The following is a 14,613-nucleotide window of genomic DNA, read 5'->3' on the forward strand; positions in this document are numbered from 1 at the left end:
TCGTCTTGTTGGAGCATTTTGTTCGGATCTTTCCTTTATGACACGTTCATGTCTGATTTCTCCATTCCAAGTTCTTGAGATCTTACTTGATTTTAATAAATTTGCTTTTAATCAATTTGCTTTCAACTGTGTGAGGCACGCCACAGGTGCCAGTCAGGGGCTTATTGGGTGGAGAATATCTGGGCAGCCTGGAGCAGACCCAGGGAGAAGAACAAGCAGGAAAAGTACCATAGCTAGTGGCTAAGGTTAAAATCATTCTCCTGAATTGGAATCAATGTTTTTTGATGAAAAAAAAAAAAATCATGGAACCAAAGGAATTTGTTCACATTACTTTTCCATTGTCCCCAACCCACCCCAGCCACCATAAGGAGAGCTGGTCACTCCTACCCTCCGCTGGGGTCATTTTAACACAAAGAGGAGAGAGAAGAAGAAAGAGGAAGGTTGAGAAAAAGGAAAGAGGTTGGATGAAACTGATGTCCCTGGTAACATGGTCTTTTAAAAGATCCCCCAGGACATTGCCATCCATGTCCTTTTAATTCAGTTCAAGCCAATTCAACTGAGTCTGAGTCAATCTAATTCCACCACTATTACTAAGCATCACCGGCACAAACAAGATCTTGCAACAGAATATTTCGGGCAGAAGACCTAAATTTGAGTCTTAGTTTTATCACCTTTTACCTAAAGAGTTGTGAGCAATTCTCCTTAGCTCTCAGTTATCTGTCTCTCATAGGAGACTTAAGAGTCCCCGCAAAGATTTGTCTCAGTGATGAAGTGGAGCAAAGTAAATGAAAGTGCTTTGAAGTGTCATGCAAACTTAAGTTACTGTTACTGTCTAAACCAGAGAAGCAGTGAAGTAGAAAGAGCTATCAGAAATTGTCCTGCCAAGAGGAATTTAGTCTTAAATTCTTCTCAGAGGGAAGGTCTATTTTTCAGGCTATTTTTTAACCCCCAAATTTTCACTGTCTACCTCCTGTCCCCACCCCTGTGAAGTAACCTGGCAGTGAAAAGGGGGTGGTGGTAGGGCAAAGGGATTGTTGTTACCTTTTTGTTCCGTGGATGAAGCGAAGGTTCCTGTGGCCAGGATTCTCCCCTGGACCTGGTTGGCTCACTCACTACATACCTGTGGGCAATGCGTCGTTATTAACTCTCTATAAAGAGCCCTACCCAGTGCTCTGGGTGACACGGTGGCACGGCTGCAAGGCTGCAGGAGAGCAGAGGCTGGAGTGGTGGCAGTGCTGAGGACAGAGACTGGGATGGCTGTGCAGGCAGAGGAGCCCAGAGGCAGAAACCTGCTTGCTGCACGCAGACTTGCTCTGAGTGAATGGGATTTTAGTGATTGACCTGCCACTGTGGAAATGAAGTTGGGTATAACCCTTTCACCCCAAGAATGATATACTGTCATTTCTTTGGTCACACTGAATCCATAGTGAACTTGCCTGGGGCTTAAACCCATTGGCAAGACATGCATATTCTCCTGAAGTGGGCATTTCTATGATTTTAAGATGATGTTGACAAACTGTTATTAAGATTGCTTAAAAGACATAAAAGGACAGTATGACAGGCAGGCACACAGAGATAGTTAACATTAAAATTGGGGCACTTTTATTCTTCTTTTCCCTACCAACCAATGGCACGACCTATGTCTCTGTCACCTGAAAATTATAATGAATGCCTATGTAGCATGTACCATGTGCCAGGTATTGTTCTAAGCACTTTACAAATACTAACTCATTTAATCCTAATAACAACCTTATGAGACAGGTGCTTTTTATTATGCCCATTTTATAGATGAGAATCTTGAGGCACAAGGCATTTAATTTGTCCAAGATTACCAAGGTAGTAAATGGCATCAATGCCCAACAGACTCTCAGTAAAAGCTAATTTAAAACAAAGATGTGCTTGTTACTGAAGGCAGCAGCTCACATGATTTCCCAGGCTCAACAAACCCATGAAGATGGGCAGAGGCAGGGGTGTCCTCCATAGGCTTTACACTGACTTGTCTCAGACACAAGATGTTTTTTGCAGCTGCTGCTAATCTATCTTTTGTTCTTTCTGTTACCCTTCCCAGCTTTGCTATGACTTATGATTCAGTAAATTGTATCTTCTTCATAAACTATCTCCTATTTAATATAAATGGTTGGGGGTTGTAGGGGAGGAGGGACACCTTCAATGAAACCAAAATTACCACAGGCTTATTCACAGCAATTTTTTGATCTTTGATCTCAGTCACATTGCAAAACAAACACAATCACAACAGAACCCTCCACCCCAAATGGACCTCAAGGTCTATCCAACCAGCCTGGATTCATGCACAACCAACTCAAATTTATTGGGAATGAAGGCAGTCAGTGTGAAAGCTGAGAAGGGATGAGCTCCTGTAGGTAGAAGAAAATTACTACCTTGTGTGTCTTTTTCTTCCTTCACAGGAAGGAATCACAATCTGTGTCAGCTTGTGAAATTAATCAGAAGGCAGAAAAAGGACCCCTTTTGTACTTGTGATTCTGTAAAGAGGTGAGGTGGGAGATAGAAGGGAGGCAGGAAACAGGGAGGAGAGGGTTGATGTAATTTCTTATCTCAGTAAATATAATTTTGTTTGTTTTTGACAGACCCAAATATTGAAGGGGTCAGTATTGGGGTTTTCTCTTAATGCTCAAATTTCTTCAGTGGTACTTTCTAAACGTGTGCTTGGGTACTCATCTCTTTCAGTTCCACCAGGCGGCTGGCATTTGTATATTTTTATAAATACGTATTTTGAGAAGGTCCCGTGTCTTTGTGTTTACAGTCCAGCTCTGGTGTCCCTTCTGACCATTGGCCTCGGTTGTAAGCGTCTCCCGAGGAGACAGTGTGTTGCTGTGCTTGGTTGGTGCGCTCCCAGTTCGCCCGGGTTTGGAGCCTCTCAGCCTTGGTCTAACAGAGCTGTGCTGCCCAAGCTTCTTGATCATCTCGCCCTGGAGATTCAGCTAGCCAAATACGAATTTATATTGTATTTCTGGCCCCTCTGCCCCGCACATGAGCCCCCACTACAAGAGCTACTTAAATGACCACACTTAGTCCTGGAGTCATTTCAGCCCACCTCATCTTTAAAGGTGGATCCGACTGAAAAGCTCAGGGTCCCTTTGGCACCTTTCACCCTTACTCTGTCTTATTTCCATCTGCATCTCAAAATATCCATCCATGACAGTCCATGAATGTCCATGACTGCCAGCATCAGCTGGGCAGCACCTCCGGCTCCGGTCTGGGTCTGAGCTCCATGGGGGCCTTTCTCCACACTCCTAGGTTCTGACATGTTCAGCCTCTTCTGGTCTGTTCTGTGGTCCCCTGCTTCCCGCAGCTACTACCTCGATGTTTTCTCAGTGTTCCTTTTTTGTGCTCTAAGCCTACCAACACCCATGTAACTGACTCTCTGTATTAAATTTCCTCTGTTTGAAATATCTAATGTGATTTCTGTTTTCTAGACTGAATCCTGAGTAATGGTATATTTACAATCCTAGGTTACTTAATCCATCAGCTCCATGAAAATCTAAATTCCTTCATTCAACCCATGCTTCCTGGACGCTGGGCAAGGGCATTCCACTGCACTAGGAGTTGGGCAACAGGGAAATAGTTACAAATATATATCTAATAAGCCCTCATCCCCAGAAAGAAGAGGAGAGTGAGCCTAGATGAGGGAATAGTTCCCATAAAACTCCTGAGAAGGAGGAGAAGAAAAAGGAGGAGCAGACAGCCTTGGGAGGATTTGGGGTTTAGGACTGGGTGAAGGCATGTAGCTCAAACTCAAGTTGACTAGCATGAGGTCATCAGGTGGCATATCTGGCAGACAGTAAAGAGATCACTTGGTAGAACAAGAGGTCTCATGGTGGAGAGCAGAGGGAGGTCAGACCGGGTGGGGACAGAAGATGGAAGCATTGACCCTGGGGGAGAACCTGCTAAGCTGGCACAGCTCCAGCAAGGCTGCAGCCCGGCCTGGTCGATGTCTGCTCAGAACCTGGGGTCGCTCCTGTGTTTCCTCAAAAAATCTTACACCTTTTTAACTTTAAAGGTAAAAGTGTGAATTCTGGGAATTTTGGATCATATGTTGGTATCAAAGTTTAGTGAAAGTGACAAAAAAAATGTCATGACTGAACTTACAGCACCTATATACAAAGGAAGGTGAGGTTCTTCGTGAATGTACAGATTACTGGTTTAGGTAATGCCATTTTCATCTCCTCTTTATAGATCTCATGGTTTTACAGCATTGACCTAAATTGGGGCTTGTCAAATAATAATCCATGAGTTCAAAGCAGCCTGCCACCCATTTCTGTACCACCCATGAGCTAAAAATGTTTTTTTTTTTAACATTTTATTTATTCATTTTGGTTTTTACACTTTAAATACTTGAAAAAAAATCAAAAGATTAATGACACAAGGCAATTTTACAAAATTCAAACTTTGGTGCTCATAAAGTTTTATCAAAATGCAGCCATATTCATTCATTTACATATTGTCTGTGGCTGCTGTTGTCTTGTTATAGCAGAGGTAAGTTGTAACAGAGACCACATGGCTCACAAAGCCTATAATATTTATTTATTTATTTTTATTTTGGTATCATTAATCTACAATTATATGAGGAACATTATGTTTACTAAACTCCCCCCATCACCAAGTTCCCCCCACATACCCCATTGCAGTCACTGTCCATCAACGTAGTAAGATGCTATAGAATCACTACTTGTCTTCTCTGTGTTGTACAGCCCTCCCTGTGTGCCCCCTCAAGATTATACATGCTAATTGTAATGCCCCCTTTCTTCCCCCCGCAACCGTATCCCTCCCTTCCCACCCATCCTCCCCAGTCCCTTTCTCTTTGGTAACTGTTAGTCCATTCTTGGGTTCTGTGAGTCTGCTGCTGTTTTGTTCCTTCAGTTTTCCTTTGTTCTTATACTCCACAGATGAGTGAAATCATTTGATACTTGTCTTTCTCTGCCTGGCTTATTTCACTGAGCATAATACCCTCTAGCTCTATCCATGTTGTTGCAAATGGTAGGATTTGTTTTCTTCTTATGGCTGAATAATATTCCATGTGTATATGTACCACATCTTCTTTATCCATTCGTCTACTGATGGACACTTAGGTTGCTTCCATTTCTTGGCTATTGTGAATAGTGCTGCGATAAACATAGGGGTGCATATGTCTTTTTCAAACTGGGCTGCTGCATTCTTAGGGTAAATTCCTAGGAGTGGAATTCCTGGGTCAAATGGTATTTCTATTTTGAGTTTTTTTGAGGAATCTCTGTACTGTTTTCCACAATGGTTGAATTAATTTACCTTCCCATGAGCAGTGTAGGAGGGTTCCCCTTTCTCCACATCCTTGCCAGCATTTGTTGTTGTTTGTCTTTTTGATGATGGCGATCCTTACTGGTGTGAGGTGATATCTCATTGTGGTTTTAATTTGCATTTCTCTGATGACTAGTAATGTGGAGCATCTTTTCATGTGCCTGTTGGCCATCTGAATTTCTTCTTTGGAGAACTGTCTGTTCAGTTCCTCTGACCATTTTTCACTTGGATTATTTGCTTTTTGTTTGTTGAGGTGCATGAGCTCTTTACATATTTTGGATGTCAACCCTTTATCAGATCTGTCATTTATGAATATATTCTCCCATACTGTAGGATGCCTTTTTGTTCTATTGGTGGTGTCCTTTGCCGCACAAAAGCTTTTCAGTTTGATATAGTCCCACTTGTTCATTTTTGCTTTTGTTTCCTTTGCCCGGGGAGATATGTTCATGAATAAGTTGTTCATGTTTATGTCCAAGAGATTTTTGCCTATGTTTTTTCTAAGAGTTTTATGGTTTCATGGCTTACATTCAGGTCTTTGATCCATTTCAAATTTACTTTTGTGTATGGGGTTAGACAATGATCCAGTTTCATTCTCTTACATGTAGCTGTCCAGTTTTGCCAACACCAGCCCCTAAAATATTTATTATCTGGCTCTTTAATGAAAAAGTTTGCCAACCCCAGAGCTAAAAACTTGCTATGCCAATTGGTCTGTGAGATGTTTTCTAGTATACCTACTTTTATTGGGTGGCAAATGAGCTATCCAAATCTGGCAAAAGGACAAGATGAAATCTAGATTCTCATCAAGTAATAATCCATTTATGAATTTGGGGGCTACTAGTGAACTTATTGAAAGAACTTGGATCAAATATAAAAAGTCTGTCACAACTCTTAGTACATGCTTATATTTCTCGAGTTAACTCACTGGATCATCTATTTTTATAGGCTTGTAGTTTATAAAGTACTACCTAACACACCATTGGTTTTATCCAATGTGTACTATACTTCATAGTTAGCTTACAGTAAGGCCTGACTTCTTTTGGATAAAACATTTGCTAGGGATCAGCTGGTTAAAATATCTTATAATAAAATACATTTAGGAACCACATTACTTGTTTTGTCACATAAGGACATTCCAAGTGGAATGGAGATTAGCTTCTTCCCTTCCTAGCATCTATTCTCCCCCTTCCAAAACCTTCAGTTTCAGTTTGGGAATGCTGAGGTAATAAGGAAGCTGCTTCCTTCTAAAAAATAATCTATACTAAACCAAACAGGGTATTCCCAGGCACAGCAATTGGTCACAGATAGGCACGTAACTTTAGTTGGTCCAATCAGAGTGATTTTCAGCATTTTGACAGGAATGCTTCTACTAAACTGTTACTCTTTTCCTGCTGGGGTTGAATGAGAAGTGGCTACAAGTTTCTAACTGCCACCTTGGAACCCTGAGGAAACCACCTTAAAATGCAGATAGGACTGCAGAAGAAAGAATGGGGAGACAAAGAGAAACAATCTTATTTTTGGACATTACTGAGTCAGTTTATAAAGTACTGCTTCATGTTGGTCCTGCCCTGGACTTTTAGTGTCATGAACGAGTAAGCAACCTTGACTAGTGAAGTCAGTTTGAATCAGGTTTTCATTTACTTATGACTAAAATGCACCAAGCAAAAAAGGTTCTTTCATTCCTTCATTTACTAATTCATTCAAAAACCATTATGTGGTTTTTTTTTTCTGACATCAAACACTTGTCTTTTCCAAACATCCACAACTGCAACACCAACTGGGTGTCCTACAGTTCCATTTAATTCTGGCACCAGCTACCCCAGATTAGCACAGATTCCATAGATCAAGGGTCAGTCCCACAAGGGTGCTCCTACTTCAGACACTAGGCTTACCTGCATTTTTGCTCAGGTAAGTACGAAATCAGAGGTTCCCACAGCAACCTCCTGCATGTTCGACAATTTGCTAGAACTCACCAGTTTATTATAAAGGATACAATGCAGGAACAGCTATTTTCTGGATAGACCACCTTCTCAGTAAGTCAATGTATTCATCAACCTGGAAGCTCCCTGAACCCCATCATTTAGAGGTTTTAAAGGAGGTCTTATTATGTAGGAATGATTGATTAAATCATTGGCAATTGGTGATTGAATTCAATCTCTAGACCTTCCCACCTCTTTGCAGGTGGAGCTCAAAGTTCTAACCCTATAACCACTTGGTAGGTTTTTCTGGTTATCAGTCCATATCTGGAAGCTATCTACAGCCTCCTCTGTAAGTTATCTATTAGCATATAAAATAATAAATTCCAAGGATTTTAAGAGTTCTGTGCCAGGAACCTGGGAGAAAAACCAGATGTTTATTTTTCATGATACCACAATTATATATACTTACTCTGGTCAGATATTATGCTCAGCCGTGTAAGATGGTCAATTTATGCCTGCAAGGAACTCATAGGGCGAGGAGGTGGGGGTGGGGGGACAGTCCACAGATACAGCACAGACAGCTTAAAGCAATGAGCTGTAAATAGTATCTGCAGAACAATGGGGTATCCTAGGTATTTTTAGTCACATACAGAAAGTCATTCACCTTGGTCAAGCTCACATTTTGGATCCTTTTCCTTGGAAGAGTCTCAAAATGTCATTCATTAGTAATAACTTAATTGCAACAAATCAACCCAAAAAAAGATTTCTTCCCTTGAGGCTGTAGTGGTTTCCTGTTAATATCCAACTCATCACATTGTACATGTTACAGATTTTTGAGACAAGCCCAAATTATATTTCCCCAGTGCATCTAGAGAAATCTTTACAGGTATATTATTATCTTCAAAATTTTTCCCCATTTTTCCTGCATGCACTTTTCCTTGTACTAGAGTATGCAGCCTGCTGACTTCCAGGAAACCTTCAGCTCTATCACTGCAAGAAGGTTCTCAACTTAACCAGTAACCCCTTAGAAGGTGGGATTTCTGAAGATGCCAATTCCTAGCTCTTACGGCCCAGGGAACTACCCAGATGTCAGGGTGTGTATCAGCTCAGTTGCTGGCTGGGAAATCCAGGAGACAGAAGAGGATGGAGTAGTATAATTTTAATAACAATAATGGCAAAGAACATGTGGCTTAGTGAAAGGAGGCTTGGATCCAAGTTCACTTTCTGATTGTATCACCTCGGCTCAACTACCAAGCATTTTGCAACCTCAGTTTCCTTCCCTGCAATGTAGGGGTACGAATTTCCTCTTTGCTGAGACGGACACAGTAAATGAGCTAGTATCCGTATGGTGGCTGGCCCATGGTTGGTGCTTGGTAAATGACTGCCATATTTATTTATAATAAATGCTACACTATCCTATTTTTGGTCATTATTTTGAAAACTTAAAATACAATACATGTTTAGCAGTCCTGGACTGTCTGAGTGTGAGGCCTGTGCTCTGTTTGAGCACCTACTATGTGCAAGCTGCTCCGGGCGCATGAGTCATGTCACAATGTAGCTCCTCACCTCAAAGAATTCTTAGGCTGGGCCGTGGAAAACTTATATCAGAACAGAACATGAAAATGATGGTTCAACACAGAAATAGGGAAAGTTTAAAAATAAAATCCAGGATGAATTACCAAACATATTAAACCAAGTGTTACATAACCAAGAAGAAAGAGGAGTTGCAAGTCAAAATACTTCAGGCAATTTTAGTTTTCATCCCAATTTGGAACTTACAGAATGCTTCCATTTTTTTTTTAAGGTAGAAAAAGAGCTATTTGGATTTACTGACATCGTGTTACCTAATGACTGGTCTTTCTGATTCAAAAGTTCAATCAACACTGCTGTTATGTCTCAGGGACAGCAAATCAAGGGGAAAATGCTCCACACAAAACAAACCTCAGATGTCCTAGAACAACCCTTCTTTTCCAAATTCGGTTCTTATTTTCAATTCCAAAAACAACACACAAGGCCTTAGAAGGTACACACTGCCTCATGTTTATGCATGTGACCCTGGAGAAGCAAGGATTTCTGATGCCTTTGATTATGAATTGGCTGAAGAAAACATCTACCCAAAGTTACTTACTGAAGAACTGGTTCTCCCTGCCCCCCACCTTACCTCAAACCTATAGAAACTCCATCCTGCATCAATTTGCAATGGAGCACTTGACATGACTTTATTGGTATATCTTTCTTATGCATTTGACCAATCAAAATGATAATTTAGACAAACTGGGGATGGCAGAGTGCATTATCCAGCAATATCTCATTACTATGCAAAAAATCAGATATTCACAGCAACTGTCTCATCTATTTATTGTTTGGTTACTCATCTGGAAATTTTAATACTTTCTTCAGGGGCAGGGACTGGCAATAAAAAAATAGACCTATATATCAAACCTTTAGCTTCCAGCCATCATTGTATGCCATAATACAGATGGAGTGGCTATCAGCAAGCTTTACTGTGTTGGTTTATTTCCTTCAACAGAGATTGTGGATTTAAATGGGATAAAGCAACAAAGTTGACTTAAGGCTGGAGGGCCCCTTGGAACCTTCCAGTTACTTTGCAAGCAGAGAGAACTGATTATAATCTGCCTCCCTAGGAATTGATACTGAGGGCTGCCAATAGCAGTCTGTAAGATCAGAAGAGTAAGGAAAAGAATGGGAGTCATTTTGGGTGAGGATGAGGTCACTGCATCTCAGAAAGGCTGCTCCCCATCATCCTTTATACGGCACTGTTTCTATGGACCAGTCATCCTCTCATAAACACAAAGCTTGCTGTATGCCAGCACTGTTGTAATTACTTTACAACCAATGGCTTACATAATCTTCATCATCAGCATGTGAGGTATGTAATGGTATCACCCCCATTTGATAGATGGGGAGCTGAGGAACAGGGTAGTTATGTAATTTGCCCAGCTAATAAGCAGTGAAAGCAGGATTTAAATGCAGGCAGCCTGGTTCAGAATTTGTGCTCATAACCACTATTGTCTGCATGCCAGTTGTAGAGAAGTGCAGTAGTTCTCTGCTTCTGCCTTTCACTATCTGCAGCACGAAGAGTCAGTTGGTGGGGAACAAACTACAGACCACCTGCAGGAGATCATATGAACTATTTGTTTAAAGATAAGATTCTTAGACCCAGACTAACTGACTAAGCGTTTTGCATTTTTAACCAGTTCTCTAAATGCTTCTTAGTCACAGTAGATTTTGAGAACCACCAGAACAGATTTTCTGGGCTAGGAGTCAGAAAATAATCTGAATTTAGGTCCCAATTCCACTGTTTCTGAGATTTATAACTTTGGAGAAAATAAATGATATAAAAATACCATTTGTAACTTTCTGAGCCTAGGTTTCCTCATTGTAAAATGAGGATGTAAAATATCTGCCCTACATGCTTCACAGAGTTGTTGTAAGAATGAGGTGAGATAAAGCATGTGAAAGAAATCAAGGACTTGAAAAGCATTTCCAAATTTGAGCTATTATTACTGGTCTCATAATACTTCATATGTGCAAGACTTTTCTTCCTGCTAAATTATAATCTCCTTGACAGGATATTCATTGCAACTATATATATACTTCTTCTCTACCCCATAATAATTTCTACCATGCCAATCATGTTGTAGCTACCCCAAAAAAACACCAGCTTAGTCTAATACATTTTTAAACATATGTAAGAGGTCCATAGAATCAACACTATCTGTTGTTTATAATTCTCACGACCAATATTTGTATACTGTGCCTCCAGGTTTCTTAGAATATCATTATGTACATTGTTATATTTGATTCTCACATGTCTTTTGGTAAAGAGGATAGTTGCATTTTACTGAAATGATGAAGTTCAGGTTAAATGATTTACAAGGTTACCCATTTAGTAATCAAATGACAACTTCCAGTCTGCTGTGACATCGTATAGCACATTCAAATGACTTGCAGTTGGAACAACTCTACCAAAAAAAATGTAAAGTGCCACATTTCTTGGAAAGTGCCAAAAAGGGAGAACCAGTAGCACTGAGAAATATTATCTGGAGAAAAAAAGGGGGAAAGAATATTGTTTACTTTCATATGGAACACCCTGATTTCCAACAGGTAGGAAACTGCCCATTTGGCAGAAACAAGTCATAAAGGGAAGTGAGATTATTTGGGAAGCTACAAAATTCTTCCCCTGCTGATTTAGGAATTAGAATAGTATTCATTTTCCTCCCAGTTAAAAAACCAAGATTCTATAAAAAGAGCAATAGTAATCCAAGCAGTCAGCTTTCAAAAATACTTTTATTTTTGTGATTGCACAGCTGACAGGCAAGGAAAGAGGATCTGGGAACATATCACGGTCTCAACATACTTTTGGAAGCCTCTCCTTCTGGGCTCAGTTAGACTCCCTTCAGCATCAAATAGTTTTGCCAAAGGTAATCATGTGTAAGTTTTATCTGCCAGACATGTTCTAAATGCATTTCCCATTCTAATACTCTTAAATTTTCTAGTAAAAAGTGTCTCTGGGTGACAGAATGCATTGAGATGTGAGAATGTTTATTGATAGGATGATGCTTGTTTATTCTGCATTTTGTCTAATGGATTTGAGATGTCCTTGTAAAATGGATAGTCGAGGCTTGGGCAAGTCACTGCCACCATAGTGATCTTTTAAAAATGTTAGATCATGGCATTCTTTTACTCAAAAGCCCCTAAAGCGTTTTTGTTAGTATTCAGAATTTGTCTTCAAAATTTATATGGAAATGTAAAAGACCTAGAATGGACAAAACAATTTTCAAATAAGTTGGAAGACCTACACTCTCTGATTTTAAGACCTGCCATTAAGCAACATTAAGACTTTGTGGTATTGGCATAAGGATATACATAAACTATAAATAGACCCACATACATATAGTCAATTGATTTTCAACATAGGTACCCATATAATTCAATGGATAAAGAATGTTTTTTCTATAATGATACTAGAACAAATGAACACTTACATGAAAAAAAACTCAATATTTATCCTACACCACTCATAAAACTTGACTCAGATTGGATTATAGACCTAAATGTAAAACCTAAAAGTATAAAACTTTTAGAAGAAAAAGTAGGAGAAAATCTTTGTGACCTTGAGTTTAGACAAGGATTTATTAAAGGGGATACAAGAGCTCAAACCATAAAAGAAAAATCTGATACAAAGGAATTAAGAAAAATAAAAAGACAAGACATAAAACATATATCTGATGAAGGAGTTGTATCAAACATACATAAAGAACTTGTATAACTCTGTATTAAGAAGACTGTAAATAATGGGCAACGATTTGAACTGACACTTCGCCAAAGAAGAGGTATAGATAGCAAATAAGCACTTGAAAAGATAGGTGCTCAAAAACATTACTCATTAGGCAAATGCAAGTTAAAAGCCACCTATTAGAATGACTAAGACTTAAAACCAACACCAAGTGTTGATTAGGACACAGGATTACTGAACTCTCATACACTGTTGGTAGGAATACAAAACGGACATTCTCTTTGGAAAATAGTTTGGTAATTTCTTATGAAATTAAACATACACTTAACATATGACCCAGCAATTCCACCCCTAGGGATTTATCCAAGAGAAATTAAAACTCTGCAAAAAGTCCTATACATGAGTGTTTACAGCAGCTTTATTTATAATGGCCCCAAACTGGTTAAATGATTTACCAAGGTTACCAGTTGTTTTAAGAATGAGATGAACATTTAGCAAACATTCTTCAGCTGGTATGTGATAAACAAACAGGTACATCCACCCAGTGGAATATCCTTAGCAACAAAAAGAATGCACTACTGATATGCAAAACATTGGATGAGTTCTAAGTAAAAGAAGCTAGACACAAAGATTACATGCGGTATGATTCCATTTATATGAATTTCTGGAGAAAGGAAAAATATAGGAACAGAAATTACACCAGCGGTGTCCAAGGGCTAGGCGTAGGGACTGGGATTGACTCCAAAGAGATATTCTATATTTTGATCATGGTGGTGTTTACTCAACTGTATATGTTTGTCAAGTCATCAAATTATACACTTTAAATTGTGGAATCTTACTCTGTGTAAATTACACCTCACTAAAGCTGACAAAAAATATAAATAAAAGTCCATCTAATAACTCCCACTGCCCTCAGAGTAAATGACTGTAAGCCAACAGGCTCTCTGTGATGTGATCCCACTTCCACCTTGGACCTTGTCCCTTTCATTCTCCCTCTTGCTCTCTGCTCCACCTACAATAGCCTCTTGGTTAGGAGGCCTTCTGCGGACATTCCAGCCACATGCACTCTTGAGGCCTTGCACAAACTTCTACCTTCTGTGGTTACATGTCATTATCCCAGAGAAGCTTACTCTCAAGGAATTTTCTTTGAATGAGCCTGTTTTCTCATCTGTAAAGGGAGAATCTGAGTCAAAGAATCTCTCTGAGAGCTTTCTGGTCTACCATTCTACCATTCTGACATTTGGCTTCTAGGATGTAAAACTCCCCATAGATGACAATAGAATTATATAGGAAGGCATTAAGTGAGAAATGGCAGGTGAGTGGAATAGAGTTCTGGGGTGTTCTGAGAGAATACCCTCGCTTTCAGTTGTCTGAATTGAAAGAGGCTTAAGAGGGGAAAATAGTTGCCCTAGAGAATGGGTAGGATATTTTTTTTAACATGAAAACAATTAACTAGACAATTGGAATTATGTTCTAGTCTAGATTTAGAGCAAAATTCTGGCTTCTACTTAGTTTATACAGTTTGAACACATTTTGAAAATAGTCTAGAAAACTATTTTGAAAATATTCTAGAAAACTGTCTTTCACAAATGATTCAGAATTTTCCTACATGCCCATGGGGCCATTTTCTTACTCACTGGCCTGCTGGGATTATTGACAATTAAGGTGTACATTACATCAATGCTATGCCGACTACAGGAAAACCGACAAGATATCTCTCCCTTGCAGCTGTGATGTATCCATTCACTTATCTTTTGTACTAAATTCTGATCTCCTGGAGGGCAGGATGTGAGGCTCCCTCAGCTTTGGATTCACAAGGATGGCGCACAGTGGGCTGAAAGACTGCACGCTCTACTTGTATTAATGTGCACATCCGGGAAGAACAATTAGCAAGGTCATTAATCATGACTCTATTTAATTGTAAGAACTAATTGCCTGTTAAGGTAAGGCAAGCCCTATTTCTTTAACCAGAGGGGTTACAACCTGAACATGTCAGGGAAATCTGAGATGCTGATGTGAAAGACAAAATGGATGAAGTTCACACATAAAGCTGATCTTCAAGGTCTTTTCATTTACTCCTGTTTACTTGTGGCTTTTAATCAAGGTACAATATATTCCCTAGACAAG

This window comes from Manis javanica, chromosome 8 (assembly GCF_040802235.1).
Source record: "Manis javanica isolate MJ-LG chromosome 8, MJ_LKY, whole genome shotgun sequence".
In the NCBI taxonomy this organism is placed as follows: Eukaryota; Metazoa; Chordata; class Mammalia; order Pholidota; family Manidae; genus Manis; species Manis javanica.